The sequence below is a fragment of the Manis pentadactyla genome, chromosome 7 (assembly GCF_030020395.1).
Source record: "Manis pentadactyla isolate mManPen7 chromosome 7, mManPen7.hap1, whole genome shotgun sequence".
Taxonomy (NCBI): domain Eukaryota; kingdom Metazoa; phylum Chordata; class Mammalia; order Pholidota; family Manidae; genus Manis; species Manis pentadactyla.
Window position 1 is genome coordinate 124,300,531 of NC_080025.1, and position 14,411 is coordinate 124,314,941.

Genomic DNA, 14,411 nt, shown 5'->3' on the forward strand with positions numbered 1-14,411 from the left:
AATTCCATTCACAATAGTATCAAAAACAATAAAATACCTAGGAATAAACCTAACCAAGTAAGTGAAAGACCTATACCCTGAAAACTATAAGACACTCTTAAGAGAAATTAAAGAGGACACTAACAAATGGAAACTCATCCCATGCTCTTGGCTAGGAAGAATTAATATCGTCAAAATGGCCTTCCTGCCCAAAGCAATATACAGATTTGAAGCAATCCCTATCAAATTACCAACAACATTCTTCAATGAACTGGAACAAATAGTTCAAGAATTCATATGTAAATACCAAAGACCCCGAGCCAAAGCAATCCTGAGAAAGAAGAATAAAGTGGGGGGGATCTCACTCCCCAACTTCAAGCTCTACTACAAAGCCATAGTAATCAAGACAATTTGGTACTGGCACAAGAACAGAGCCACAGATCAGTGGAACAGACTAGAGACTCCAGACATTAACCCAAACATATATGGTCAATTAATATTTGATAAAGGAGCCATGGACATACAATGGTGAAATGACAGTCTCTTCAACAGATGGTGCTGGCAAAACTGGACAGCTACATGTAAGAGAATGAAACTGGATCACTGTCTAACCCCATACACAAAAGTAAATTCAAAATGGATCAAAGACCTGAATGTGAGTCATGAAACCATAAAACTCTTAGAAAAAAACATAGGCAAAAATCTCTTGGATGTGAACATTAGCGACTTCTTCATGAATATATCTCCCCGGGCAAGGAAAACAAAAGCAAAAATGAACAAGTGGGACTATATCAAGCTGAAGAGCTTCTGTACAGCAAAGGACACCATCAATAGAACAAAAAGGAACCCTACAGTATGGGAGAATATATTCGTAAATGACAGATCCGATAAAGGCTTGACATCCAAAATATATAAAGAGCTCACACACCTCAACAAACAAAAATCAAATAATCCAATTAAAAAATGGGCAGAGGAGCTGAACAGACAGTTCTCCAAAGAAGAAATTCAGATGGCCAACAGACACATGAAAAGATGCTCCACATCGCTATTTATCAGAGAAATGCAAATTAAAACCACAATGAGATATCACCTCCCACCAGTAAGGATGGCTGCCATCCAAAAGACAAACAACAACAAATGTTGGTGAGGTTGTGGAGAAAGGGGAACCCTCCTACACTGCTTGTGGGAATGTAAATTAGTTCAACCATTGTGGAAAGCAATATGGAGATTCCTCAAAATGCTCAAAATAGACTTACTATTTGACCCAGGAATTCCACTTCTAGAAATTTACCCTAAGGATGCAGCACTCCAGTTTTAAAATGACAGCTGCACCCCTATGTTTATCACAGCACTATTTACAATAGCCTAGAAATGGAAGCAACCTAAGTGTCCATCAGTAGATGAATGGATAAAGAAGATGTGGTACATATACACAATGGAATATTATTCAGTCATAAGAAGAAAACAAATCCTACCATTTGCAACAACATGGATGGAGCTAGAGGGTATTATGCTCAGTGCAATAAGCCAGGTGGAGAAAGACAAATACCAAATGATTTCACTCATCTGTGGAGTATAAGAACAAAGCAAAAACTGAAAGAACAAAACAGCAGCAGACTCACAGAACCCAAGAATGGAGTAACAGTTACCAAAGGGAAAGAGACTGGGGAGAATGGGAGGATTGGGAGGGATAAGGGCGGGGAAGAAGAAAGGGGGTATTATGATTAGCATGTATAATGTTGGGGGTGGGGGAAAGGAAAGGGCTTTGCAACACAGAGAAGAGAAGTAGTGATTCTACAGCGTCTTGCTATGATGATGGACAGTGACTGAATGGGGTTTGTCGGGGGGGGGACTTGGGGTAGGTGGGGTAGGGGAGATCCTAGTAAACATAATGTTCTTCAAAAAAATAAAAATAAATAAATTAAAAAAATAAGAAGGTGTCACAAATAGTGACCACCATCAAAAATTTATTGAAAATTAACACAGTGCTTTAAAAAAAAAACAAAAGTTTGCACAATACCAAGATTCAGCTGCAACTGGAATTCTGTTTAGATCTTATCAATCGAAGTACATAGAATGGAGCTGGAACATATACAGAGATGAAAAACTAATGTCAAGTTAAGCAATATGGAAGGACCTAGAAGGTATCATACTAAGTGAAGTAAGTCAGATAGAGAAAGACAAATACCATATGATTTCACTTAGATGTGAAATCTAAAAAAACTAATGAGCAAACAAACAAAACAGAAATAGACTCTTAAACACAGAGAACAGACTGGTGATTGCCATAGGGGAGTGGGAGAATAATGAGCAAAACAAGTGAAGGGGATAAAGAGGTACAAACTTCCAATTATAAAATACGTTATAGGGATGAAAGTACAGCATAGGGAATATAGTCAATCATATTGTAATTTCTTCGTATGTTGACAGATGGTAACTATACTTAACATTTAGTAATGCATAGTTATGGAATCAGTTATACATTCAAAACCAATATAATGTTGCGTTATCAACTATATTTCAATAAAATATTAAAATTTTAAAAAGAAAGAAAAGTGTAGTAGAAATACAAGGGAAATGACTCCTTAATGAAGACAGGGTGAGAAGATTAGGACTCTAGTGGCTGAAATAACAACTCAATAGAAATGTGATTGGATCATTAGTAATACAAAAGAAGAGACAAGAGCTTAAAAGATGCAAGAGGCTAGTTGAAGACTCCAAACTGGAAGCAATATTTTACACACCAGGTAGTAAACTCAAGAAAATCGTTTACTCAAAAGAATAATATGCATTGAAGCTATAGTTATGGGAAGAAAGGTTTAAATACATTTGAGGGTGAAAGATCTACAGTGTGAACTCACACACAAATAAAGTGGAAATACCCTCATTTTTACTTAAAACTAAGCCCTCTACTTGTCCCAGACCTCATTTCCTTTTTCCCTCAGGTCAGGAGCATTCTAATGTTTCCCCTCCATTCTCCTGAATCATTATTTTTTCTTATATATATTTCATTTCCATCAATATGGGACCATGTTACCATTTTACATATCTTAAAAAAAAACACTTTTTAAAAAATGAACTGCCTTTAGACAATTGTTCCATTTCTCTATGTCCCTAACAGAAAATTTCTTGGGAGAAATTAATAATAAATAAGGCAGACAGAAACTTTTGAAGGTGATATATGTTTATGGCATAGGTTGTGGTGAGGGGTTCAAGGGTGTATACCTCTTTCCAAACTCCAGTTTTATACAAAAAGTGCAGCTTTTTGTATGTGAATCATATTGTGATAGAGTGGTTTTGGAAAAAGAAAAAGGAAGAACCGTCTAAATTCGCTGCCACTATTCCTCACCTTTTATTCTCTCGATTTTTAGAATAAACATTCTGAAGTATAATATACATAGGGAAAACTGCATACATTGTGAGTATTCACCCCGATGGATTTTCACAAAGTGAACATAGAAGTGTTAATCACTCTCCAGATTAAAAAAAGCAAAACAAAACCCCCCGCCCTATCTCTACCTGCAAAGTCCACCTTTTGCACCACCCTAGTCACAGCACAGCCTGCCTTTCCTTTAGGTAACTGCATCTCATGAGTACGCTTTCCTGTTTTTAAACATCATATACATGAAATGACTGAAACTTTGTAAGAAATCTTGATACCTAGTAGGAAACGTTCTCTAGTTTTGTTTTTCTTCAGTACCTTACAGTCTAATCTTGGCCATTGCATTTGCATATAAACTTTAGCTTTAACTTGTCAATTTCTTTTTTTAAAAAGTCCTCTAAAATTGAGATTGAGACTATATTAATCCATAGTTCAATCTGAGAAGAATTGGTATTGTTACACAATTGGGTCTTCAGTGTGTGAACATCAGTTTTTCTCAGTAATGTTATATATGTTTCTAAGTAGATGTGTACATAATTTTCATTATATTCCTTTATACAGAATTTATGGTTTTTTGATGACATATTTTTATTTTAAATAAATTTTATTTTCCCTAATTGCTTGTTGCTAGTAAATAGAAGTACACAATTTTTTTTTTTGGTATAGTCTATTATCTGTAATGATATAAGGCTCTTGGAGGCTAAGGTTTTTATGAGCCGACAGTAATACACATCTGGGAGGAAAATGTATCTTGGAGGTGACAAATTCCATCCCGAGAGAAACCAGACAGTTATTTCATCATTTTCCTCTCTGATTTTTCTTCCAGTTGCCCATTCCTTCAGAAGTCATCACTGTAAACATTAAGAACAATCCCATGTTTGGCCCTAGTTTATAGACATCAACAGGAGAAAAGGCTCTTACTATGTGAAGTGATGACATTGACTCATTTCTATATTTCTGAATAGTTAATACTTTTTCCATTACCACATAAGACAGTCCCAGTGTCTGTGCAAACTGGGGAACTGTTTAAGTTGCAGAGGAACAGTATTAACTAATGAAGTTCTCTGACAAAGAAGACTTCTTGCTACTCAAAGATGAGTTGAAAATTGCTCTGTTCTTTGAGATGCATACTAAAGTACAAATGGTGCTGTTGTTTTTTTGGTTATGCATGGTATTATTTCATGTGGATTTAGAGGTGGCAAATAAAATGTATAACATGGGAGAAAAATACAATTTCTATGTGCAGAGAAGATAGATCATGCTGTGCAGTCACTGCTCTTGGTATGTGATAACATGAGGATAGCCCTGCCATTTTAGCAAGACATGAGCAGACAGCTATTAAAGACTGGGTGTGGATCCCCTCCAAGATCTAATAGTGTAATTCAGCCCTTGAGCAGTCTTCCTTTGTTTAGGTCTTCCAATCTCCTCACTTCTGAAACACCAACAGAAGTTATGAGTTTCAGCCCTCATGATTTCCTGAAAGTCTAATGAGTTTCTTCAAACCTGTGCCTCAGTTCTGTTATTTTAGTGAAACCATTTAAAAATATTAAGAAAGTAAATACAAAGGAAAAATGTGGCATGACAACAATAAAAAGTGTTCAGTATCTACCGTGAACCAGCTTAGGCTGGCTTCTTCAGCTCTATTGCTCAATGATAACACAGTAACAGTGTTTTCCTCTCCCGATCCTTTCTTGAAAATTTTTTATCCTATATAAAATCCTCATGCTTGTGTTTGTTTTTTAGTGGGTATGATGTTCTATCACACAGTTCACAGGCTAATAAAATACCAAATCTTCATGTGCTTTTATACATTTTCCCATTCTTTGGTGTAAGAAACATTTCCCAATAGAACCGGACAGCACAAATCCCCCCATCATAGGATTCTAAGACCTAGAAGCTCTACATCTTGAGAGTATGACTGGATTAAGTGTTATATTACATTAAAGGTAGTGAATTAACTGGAAAGGACTGGAGTGAGGATTTTTTTATCATTAATATACAATTACATGAGCAACATTATGGTTACTAGACTCCCCCGTTATCAAGTCCCCACCACATACCCCATTACAGTCACTGTCCATCAGCACAGTAAGATGCTATAGAATCATTACTTGTCTTCTCTGTATATACTGCCTTCCCCGTGCCCCACCCCCCTACATGATCTGTGCTAATTGTAATGCCCCTTTTCCCCCCTTATCTCTCCCTTCCCACCCATCATCCCCAGTCTCTTTCCCTTTGGTAACTGTTAGTCCATTCTTGGGTTCTGTGAGTCTGCTGCTGTTTTGTTCTTTCAGTTTTTGCTTTGTTCTTATGCACTACAGATGAGTGAAATCATTTGGTACTTGTCTTCCTCCACCTGGCTTATTTCACTGAGCATAATACCCTCAGCTCCATCCCTGTTGTTGCAAATGGTAGGATTTGTTTTCTTCTTATGGCTGAATAATATTCCATTGTGTATATGTACCACATCTTCTTTATCCATTCATCTACTGATGGACATTTAGGTTGCTTCCATTTCTAGGAACATTGTAAATAGTACTGCAATAACAAAACTAGCAGAGACTCTCTAATTATAGTAGCAATGTCTTTTAGTGTCTTTCATGAACATATGTAAACACAGTTTTACATATGGCCCACTGTTTGGACTATAGCGATCTAATCCAATATATTTTCTACTGAGAAAAATTAAACTGAAATTCAGAGTGCCAAAGTTACATAGCTAGTCAATGGTAGCATTTGAGCTCAAATATTTTCTAAATCCTATTCACATGTTATTTCATCTATTTAGTTTATAGATTGGATATGATATACCATGAAAAATATTAAGATGTTATAAATAAAAGCAATATAATTATTAGCTATAGTCTATAATGCATTAGAGTGGTATAAAATGCTGCAGTCTGTAATGCATCCGCATGTTTAAGGATAAAGGTGGGAACAAAGTAAGAATTTTGTAATTTAGGATAAATATGATGGTGGCTTAAAACAAGGGAGTGGTAGTGGTGGAGCAATTTTTCGGTTTAACAGTGCTAAATTTATTGGATATGAACAGCAGTTCTGGGGATGAAGAGACCATATTAGTGTTCAAGTTTCTAACTTTGGCAGTTAGCAAGACTGTAGCTTGATATTATAGATTTAGAATACAGGAAGAAGTTTGTTAGAAAATAATTCATTTTGTATTTGCATTTTAGGTATATATGTGAGTATCCAAGTACCTTTAGATACATGGATCTGAAGTTCAGGGAGAGAGATCAAGGCCTGAGATTTAAATTTAGATGTAAGTGGTATATGGATTGTAAATAAACCCAGAGTTTGGGAGGATGACATCTGAGACACATCAACTATAAAGTTGAGAAAGAAGCAGATCTTCAACAAAAAGGATCATAAGATTTAAGGGTCAAAAACAAGCAAAGAAATGAAAATGAAGAAATATCTATTTTGAAAGAAGATTGTATTCAATAGTTTGAATACACTGTGATACAGTTTAAATACAGTTTAGAGACTGAATAAAAGAAGAACTGAAAAGTGTTTGTTGGCTTAACAACAAAGATATATTGATGAATTTAATGAGACATTTTCTGTAAAGTGAATTGGTTAAGGGGAAGAGGCCAGGACGAGGTGTTAGTCTGAGGTAAAGAAGTAGGGAAATGAATGGAGAAATCTTATTCAAGGACCCTGGGCGTGAACGTGAAGAGGGGAAAAGACGGTAGCAGATGTAAGTGCTACAGCTCTGAGAATGCAACTCCTGTACCATTTCCTATCACACCCAACGCTGAGGGCCCCACAGCTGCTGCGCTTTAACATCCACGACAGCATTTACAGCAAGGCTTGGCCTCCTGTGTGCTCCCTCTCACCAACATGAGTGTGTTGGAAATAACTGAAGTGGGCCATTGCTGGGAGACAGGGACAGACTGCAGCTCAAGGACTTTCTGATGACTTGGCTGAATGTTTCTTAAAGTGCACAACTTCCAACCAACCTTCTTTCTCTTCCTCACTAAGGGTAAAATAATTGCATTACTGTCAGATTGGTTCTCTGAGGCTTCACTGGCTCTTTGCCTATTTCCCTTCACCCATGCCTTTCCCCTAATAAAATCTTTGTGTGCTTACTCCTTTGTGTCTGCCTCTCAGAGGATAAGGCAAACACGAAAAGCAAAGTTTTTTTTTATGGTGAGTTTTCAAATTTATTGGGAGGTAGAGAGACTGTTTGGGGGGAGAAATGAGCACATAGGAAACTGCTCTCTATCATGAACTGAGTTTTCCAAAGAACAAAGTTCCAAGTTTTGAGAACGTAAGGAGCTAGGGAACAACGGGAAGTTATGTTTGGGAGAAGATACACTGCAATCCGTATGGCAAGAAACTCCTGAGGAAGAGGCAGCAGAAGGCTTTACTTACTAGTCTGTGATGAAGGAGACGAAGCTCATAATGTTAAGGTTTCCATTAGATTATTTTTTATTATCATGGTAAGAGCACTTAACAGGAGATGTGTCCTCTTCACACATTTTTCAGTGTACAATACAGTATTGTTAACAATGTTGAACAGCAGAGCTCTAGAACTTTCTCATCTTGTGTAACTAGAACTTTATACAATTGATCAGCAACTTCAATTTCTCCCTCGCTCCAGCCTCTGGCAACTGCCATTCGGCTCCCTGTTCCTGCGTTTGACTATTTTAGAGACCTCGTATGAGGGGAATCATGCGCTCTTTATCCTTCTGTGGCTGACATATTCACGCGGTGTAAACTCATCCAGGTTCGTCCATGCTGTCACATGGGGTGGTAGATTTTGAAAGAATTGTTTTTAGCTTTCTCCTAGTGGTAGTTGCGTAGGAATCAGGGTACCAGTCATTAGACGCTTGCTGTCTTGCCATTTTGGCAAAGATCCATATCAACAGTTTCCTTCAGGTATAAAAGAGAGGCTTCTGTGGTCAAATGGCAGGTCTAGGATCTGTAGTGATGTGGATACAACCGAGGTAGATTCTGGGCCTGAGGAGGAGAGGAGGGGCAGCTAGTGTGTGGGCTGAAGCAGAAATCTCCCTGGTCACAAATGTTACAAATGCAGGGCTATGTCCATAGCTTTATTAAATATTTTAACCCATTAGCCTTACTGTCAATAAAATTGAATAAACAATTCAAAATATATATAAAAAAAAGCTTTGTCTTATTTATGTAGTTTTGGAAAATAGTAAAATATTCTAACTTGGATTAATATGTATCTGAAAATAACCTTTCAAATAAAAGATACTCATATTTTTGAGGACTTTTTAGACTGACTTGGTCAGTGTGGATCCTAAAGAACCAAAACTTTAGCTGAAACTAGTTGCTCTCAGATTGTGCTGAATCAGCTACTTTACCATTACTCGCCCTGAAAGAGTGATCCCAGTTTAGGAAGATCAATATGTAAAAACTCCAGACTTAGCCATTTTAAAGCAAATATTTATGTTTAATTTTGAGCGTGAGGCTGTCAGGATGCAGCATGCATTACGGAAGCATGTGAATCAGCAGCCTGCTGATTCCAGGTCTAGAATTAGGAAAAACGATGAAAAACTAAAAAGTAAAAATAAAGTGTAATCTCATATTATAAATGAGCATTTAAATCATCAACTCTGAAATAGTATCTCTCCATGACAGAAAGTAGTGACTATGCATTTGGAATGAGGGGAAAATTCAAATAAATAATTAACATCCAGCTCTCTTTTGACTAGAAGGGATTCAGTGATTTTTCCTTTTTTACTTATAGTTATTTTGAAGTTCCAATATTCTCTTGACTGCAAAGTTGCTGAAGGCATAGGTTTTGTATAGATATATTTTAAAATTATTTTTGAAGACATATTACTAAATGTGAAAGCAAGTAGCAATATTGTCCTCAACTATGTGGAAGTGCCCTCTTCCATTTCATTTTATTTTTGATTATTTTCAGGATGCAGGAAACCTTTTGATTTTTTCAAGTTGAATATTTAATCTAACCACTGTGTTAGTTTTTGAATGGATAAAACTAGTTAGACTATTGTTTCTTATGTTTTAATTATATTGCATAGATTTAGAAATGAGGCCAGCATGATTTCTGCCCTTGTAGATTGATTTGTGGCTTGATGCAGAGTCATATTCTTCAATTAAGAAAGAGTTGATAACTTTTCCAAGGGACCCTTACACATAGAGATAAATACCCACAAACTATACATTAAGTATAAGTTTATTAAATGTATATATACAGTAACTAAGTTATGAAACTCAATTATGAAAGTTATGAAACTCAATTATAAAAGTTATGAAACTCAATTTTTCTTAAAGATTTATTTCCTTATCTTAATCATAGTCTCTAAAATGTGCACTGAAATTATATCTCCTAACTGCCTTTTAGAAATTCAAACTTCTTATACAGAACACAAAGTAAACATACATAAAAATATTCAACATTGTTAAAACATATCTTAAACATGTCAATATAAATAGTTTAATACAATTAATAAATATTTGCATGATTTTTGGTGATACTTAGGATTCTTTTCATCCCTACTTTTATATATTCCTAATTTTTTAATATATCACTTTGCTGTCTTGTAGTGTTTGCAGCTAATTTATCTGATCTAAAACTGAAAGTAAAAGACTCTCTCAGCCCACATAAATTCACAGTACCTTAGTTAGTGTTCAGTTGATTGCGTCTTAATACAGGTTTGACCATTTATGTAAAGGTGACCCAAAACTAAACCATTGAACTTCAGGATAAGCTTTGCTTTGATAGACAAACCTCAATTGACAAATCAGCCACGATTTTATTTATTTCCTTTTTCATAGGCTTTAATTGTCTGATTTTTTTTGTCTTAAAAAACAGTTACATACTTTCAAAAACTTGCTTAAATATTTTATAACCTACTGTCCTTTGATTGGGATATATTGATCAAACCTGTTAGCATTATTATAAACTTACGTATCTTATCACTGTCCTATTATAATTCATAGGCCATCTTTACTATTCATGGGATAGAAGAAATCAGTTACTGGCTCCTCTTGGGTATATCTGGCTAATTCATCACCAGGATGTATCTACTGCTGAATTTTTTATTGGGTCATTAAGTGTGACACTGAGTTTATTACTCCTTTCTATTCATGGCATATTTCCTTTATTTCCTAAGATAAATTGGCCTGCTCTTATTTTCCTTTTTTTAATTCTTTCCAGTTTATGCAGGTGGTGGGTGTTGATGAAACTTGTTTCAGAGCATTGAAAGATGGAAGTCTTAATATTTAGTAAATATTTAATCAGTAGCAATTATTGAGTAAAAATCTATATTTATTTAATATTTAGTATATATTTAACATATTTAATAGCAGGTATTTAGTAAAAATTCATCTATAATTCCTGGGAGGCAGATACTAAACCTAGTGAACTTGTACTCTAGGGGAAAATGTGTGAGAACAATATGTTAGCATTGCGGTTTTGTTGTTCTTGATCCATCTACCAGTGTGCTACAAGAAAGAGGTGAGCTGTTTGCAAGCAGAAAAAATGATAGATTCCAAAAATGTAAGAAATTACAGAGTAGGAAGGAACAACGGAAACTGTAAGCAGTAAAAACTGAAAACTGTAAAGAATATGAGGACAGTGAGCAATAAATGCTGATTAAAAGAGTCATATGATGAAGCAACAAATAAAAAGTATGGCTCTTAAAAACCTCTAGATTTGATAAGATGGAGGAAGAGAGTTTGCAGAGAGTTGCACTTAAGTTTTGTTTGAGGTGTGACAGTAAGTGCACTTCACTGCCACCCACATTTCACCATCCAGACCTCAGTTATGTAGGCATGAGAACCCACAGGGGACATTTGGAAATGCAGAACAGCTCACTGACCAAGAGGAATAGAAAATAGGCTTGTTGAATACACAGCAATTTCTGTAACCTGTCCTTTCTTAGTTTTTGCCTGTTTCATCATGCTCTATGAAAGGAAGCTGTTAACAACTCCAAATAACATTATGGAGTTTTCAAATTCTGCATGTATTTCTTTCAATATTTCCTGTGTATATTTCAAAATAGTGATTTAGGGTCTTACAAGCTTATTACTGTTTTAGTCTTTTAGTGAATTTTATTCATTTCCAATGTGGAGTATTAGTTTCCCATATTATGCTTTTTAACTTACATTTATTTAAAAATCTTTCTTTGATTTGTTTTATAGCATTTGCCTATTAGATCTTATTCTCTCCTTTTTTCCCCATCTTCCCCTGTCATTTTGCCTTGATTTAATTTATATTAGAATAGTTGGATTTTGTTTTTATTTTTTTATCCCAACTGAGGTGATCTGATTTTTAGTGACTTGAAACATTAGTACTGATTGTGGTTTGTATTTCTGGCTACATTTGACTTTATTGCTGCTACTTTATTTTATGTTTTCTATTTAACTTGTTTCTTTGTTTTTTTTTTTTCTTCATTCTCTCCAATTTAGCTTTTTCCTCTTTCAAAGTATAGGACATGTCCAGTTCTTTGCACTTCAGAACTTTAAGAATAATAGCTAAAATACCTGATAGAAATTATTTTATTAATATTAGGTTCTATATCACTGTGTCTCATTATTCTTGAGGAAATCTTTAAGGTATCTGCGCATGAAAGAGTTCTGCAGGTCTGGATTGCTCAAACTGTACTTATTCCCAAGAATAAGAAATGCTTGTCTTAAGGACTAGCCCTTGGCTGGTTCTTAGCTGATGAATTCTAAGCCCTTGGGATATTCTGCCTTACAAGAGTATTTTTATTTTGTATACCTGAGACCTTGGCTCACGCTGTTGAATTTGACCAGATAATTTATGCTAACAATGTAATCTGGGTGAGTGCTTGTTTTTGTATGCCTGAGGACATGGGCCGAACTGTATCAGTTTAGTCAGACAGCTTATGTTAACAATGTAATTTATGTTGAACACCTCTTTTGGAAACAGCTGTATCTTAGGGCACCCTGGTGCAGGGCTGAGGCCTAGAGTAAGAGCTATGATAGAACAAAAACTATAAACTGAAAAAAAAAACAAAAAGTTAAGGATTGAAGATGGCTTTTTATATAATAATATTAATGACCAAGGCACTGTGCAGTCTGCAAGACTACCCTTAGGCTTGATGCTACATTAGACTCAAAAGCAGCTGTACTCATAGTTACAGTTTATTACAGGAAAAAGATACAGGTTGTTTTGTTTCTTTGATGGGGCTGGAGTCTGAGTAGCTGAGGTTAGCCATGGAGGTGCTACATGCCTGACCCCAGTGAAAATGCCTAGACATAAGGCTCAGGTGAGCTTCTGTGACTGGTGACACTTCACAGGTGTTACACACCATTGCTGGCAGAATTAAATGTGTCCGTCTGACTCCCCTGGAATAGGACATCTAGAAGCTTGTTTCTTATTTCTCCTGGACTTCAACCCAGATGTCTTTCCCTTTGCTGACTTAATCTGTATCTTTTTTCTGTAATAAACTGTAACTATGAGTATAGTAGCTTCTGAGTCTTGTGAGTCAGTCATATACAGTAGAGCCTGAAGGTGATTTTGAAGACTCTGCATAGCACCTTAGTCATTAATATTATTACACAAAAAGCCATCTTCAATCTTTCTCTAGATTTTTTTTCAGTTTATAGTTCTATTCTATTTAGAGATCTTACTGTGTGCCTCCACCCCTCCACCAGAGTGCCCTAAAATATAGTTGTTTCCTTTTTCCTAACTACCACTCTCTCCTATTTTTCTCAGTGCACACCATTCTGTCTTCATCCAAACACTCATGTCCTTTCTTAAGCTGAATTCAGTAAAGTTGAATACAAGTTTCTCCTTTAAATCTTCAAAAATAGGAAAGAAAACCCGCAGGTATATTTGTACACAAATCTTAATTCCTGAGACTCCCATCATTTGTTTTCTACCGTGGTGTGGCTCCTTTTACTTTCAAACCATTCACTTAGACAAATAAACATTTGCTGAGCCCCTACTATGTGGTCACTTTGATCAATATACTATACTAGATAAATCAAGCATAGATTTTTAACTTCTAGGAGTTTAAAATATAGTAGAAATTTATAGTAGGAGATGAATGATGAAGAGTGTAGGTAAAATTGCAGTATTACCAGAACCTCTCTCCTGGCCTTAGTGTATCTCCATATCAATGGGTGTTTCCAAGGGGTGGAGAAAAGTAGGTCATCTCCTTATCAAGAGGTAAACAAGGGGGAGCAAGGGCATATCTAGACCAGAGAGGTTGGATGGGGTCCCTTTTTGCAGCTGGGTTGCAAGAGACACAGGTGAGCAGAAATGGACGACTGCTTGTAAGCAATAAATGGGTTTCTCCCACTTTATTTCTCCCTTTGACTGATTTCAGTTTCAAAGATATTTTGCCCTGGGCTGGAAACTTATTTTCACCCAAGTTACAAAGAGATAGAACAGGAGATCTGTGGGATAGTTAACATAATGGTACCATTTTCACTTAATGCTAATTCAGGATTTTTATTGATTTTTAATTTTTATGGTCTCCACAATTGTGTTTCTAACTTTACTTTCAAATTCTTGCATGGTAAAGTCATGCCTGCCCTAACTGACTGGTATCATGTCTAGTAGAGTAAAATATTGAAATAGGTAATGATAGTTTAAAAAAAAAACAGCTGTTTTAAATTGTTCAAAAGTGGAATTATTTTTAAAAAATATTCTTGAAAGAAATGTTAATTTGAAAAACCCATGTTATTATAAATAGCATTATTGAGACTACTCATGCTTTTAACATTGGCTTCAAGGGATTGTCTTAGTTTTCAACATTGTTTCTGTGTGTAAATTGTTAATTACAAGTTTAGGTAAATACTACTAGCTAATAATTACAACTTTTTTAGGTATATTAAGAAAATATTTATAGTAATCATTAAATTATTTATTTTGTGAATTGGTAAATGAAAAATCAATTGAATGGAGAATCTTAACATTCAGCACCTTGATTCAGTTTTCCTCCTATGACCATTTAAATTTTTAGTTATCCTACAAAATCATGTAAGAGTTTGTGACCCATTCACTCATGCCTGAGTTTTATATCATTCAGTTAAAATATAAAATATTTACTTCTTACTTTGG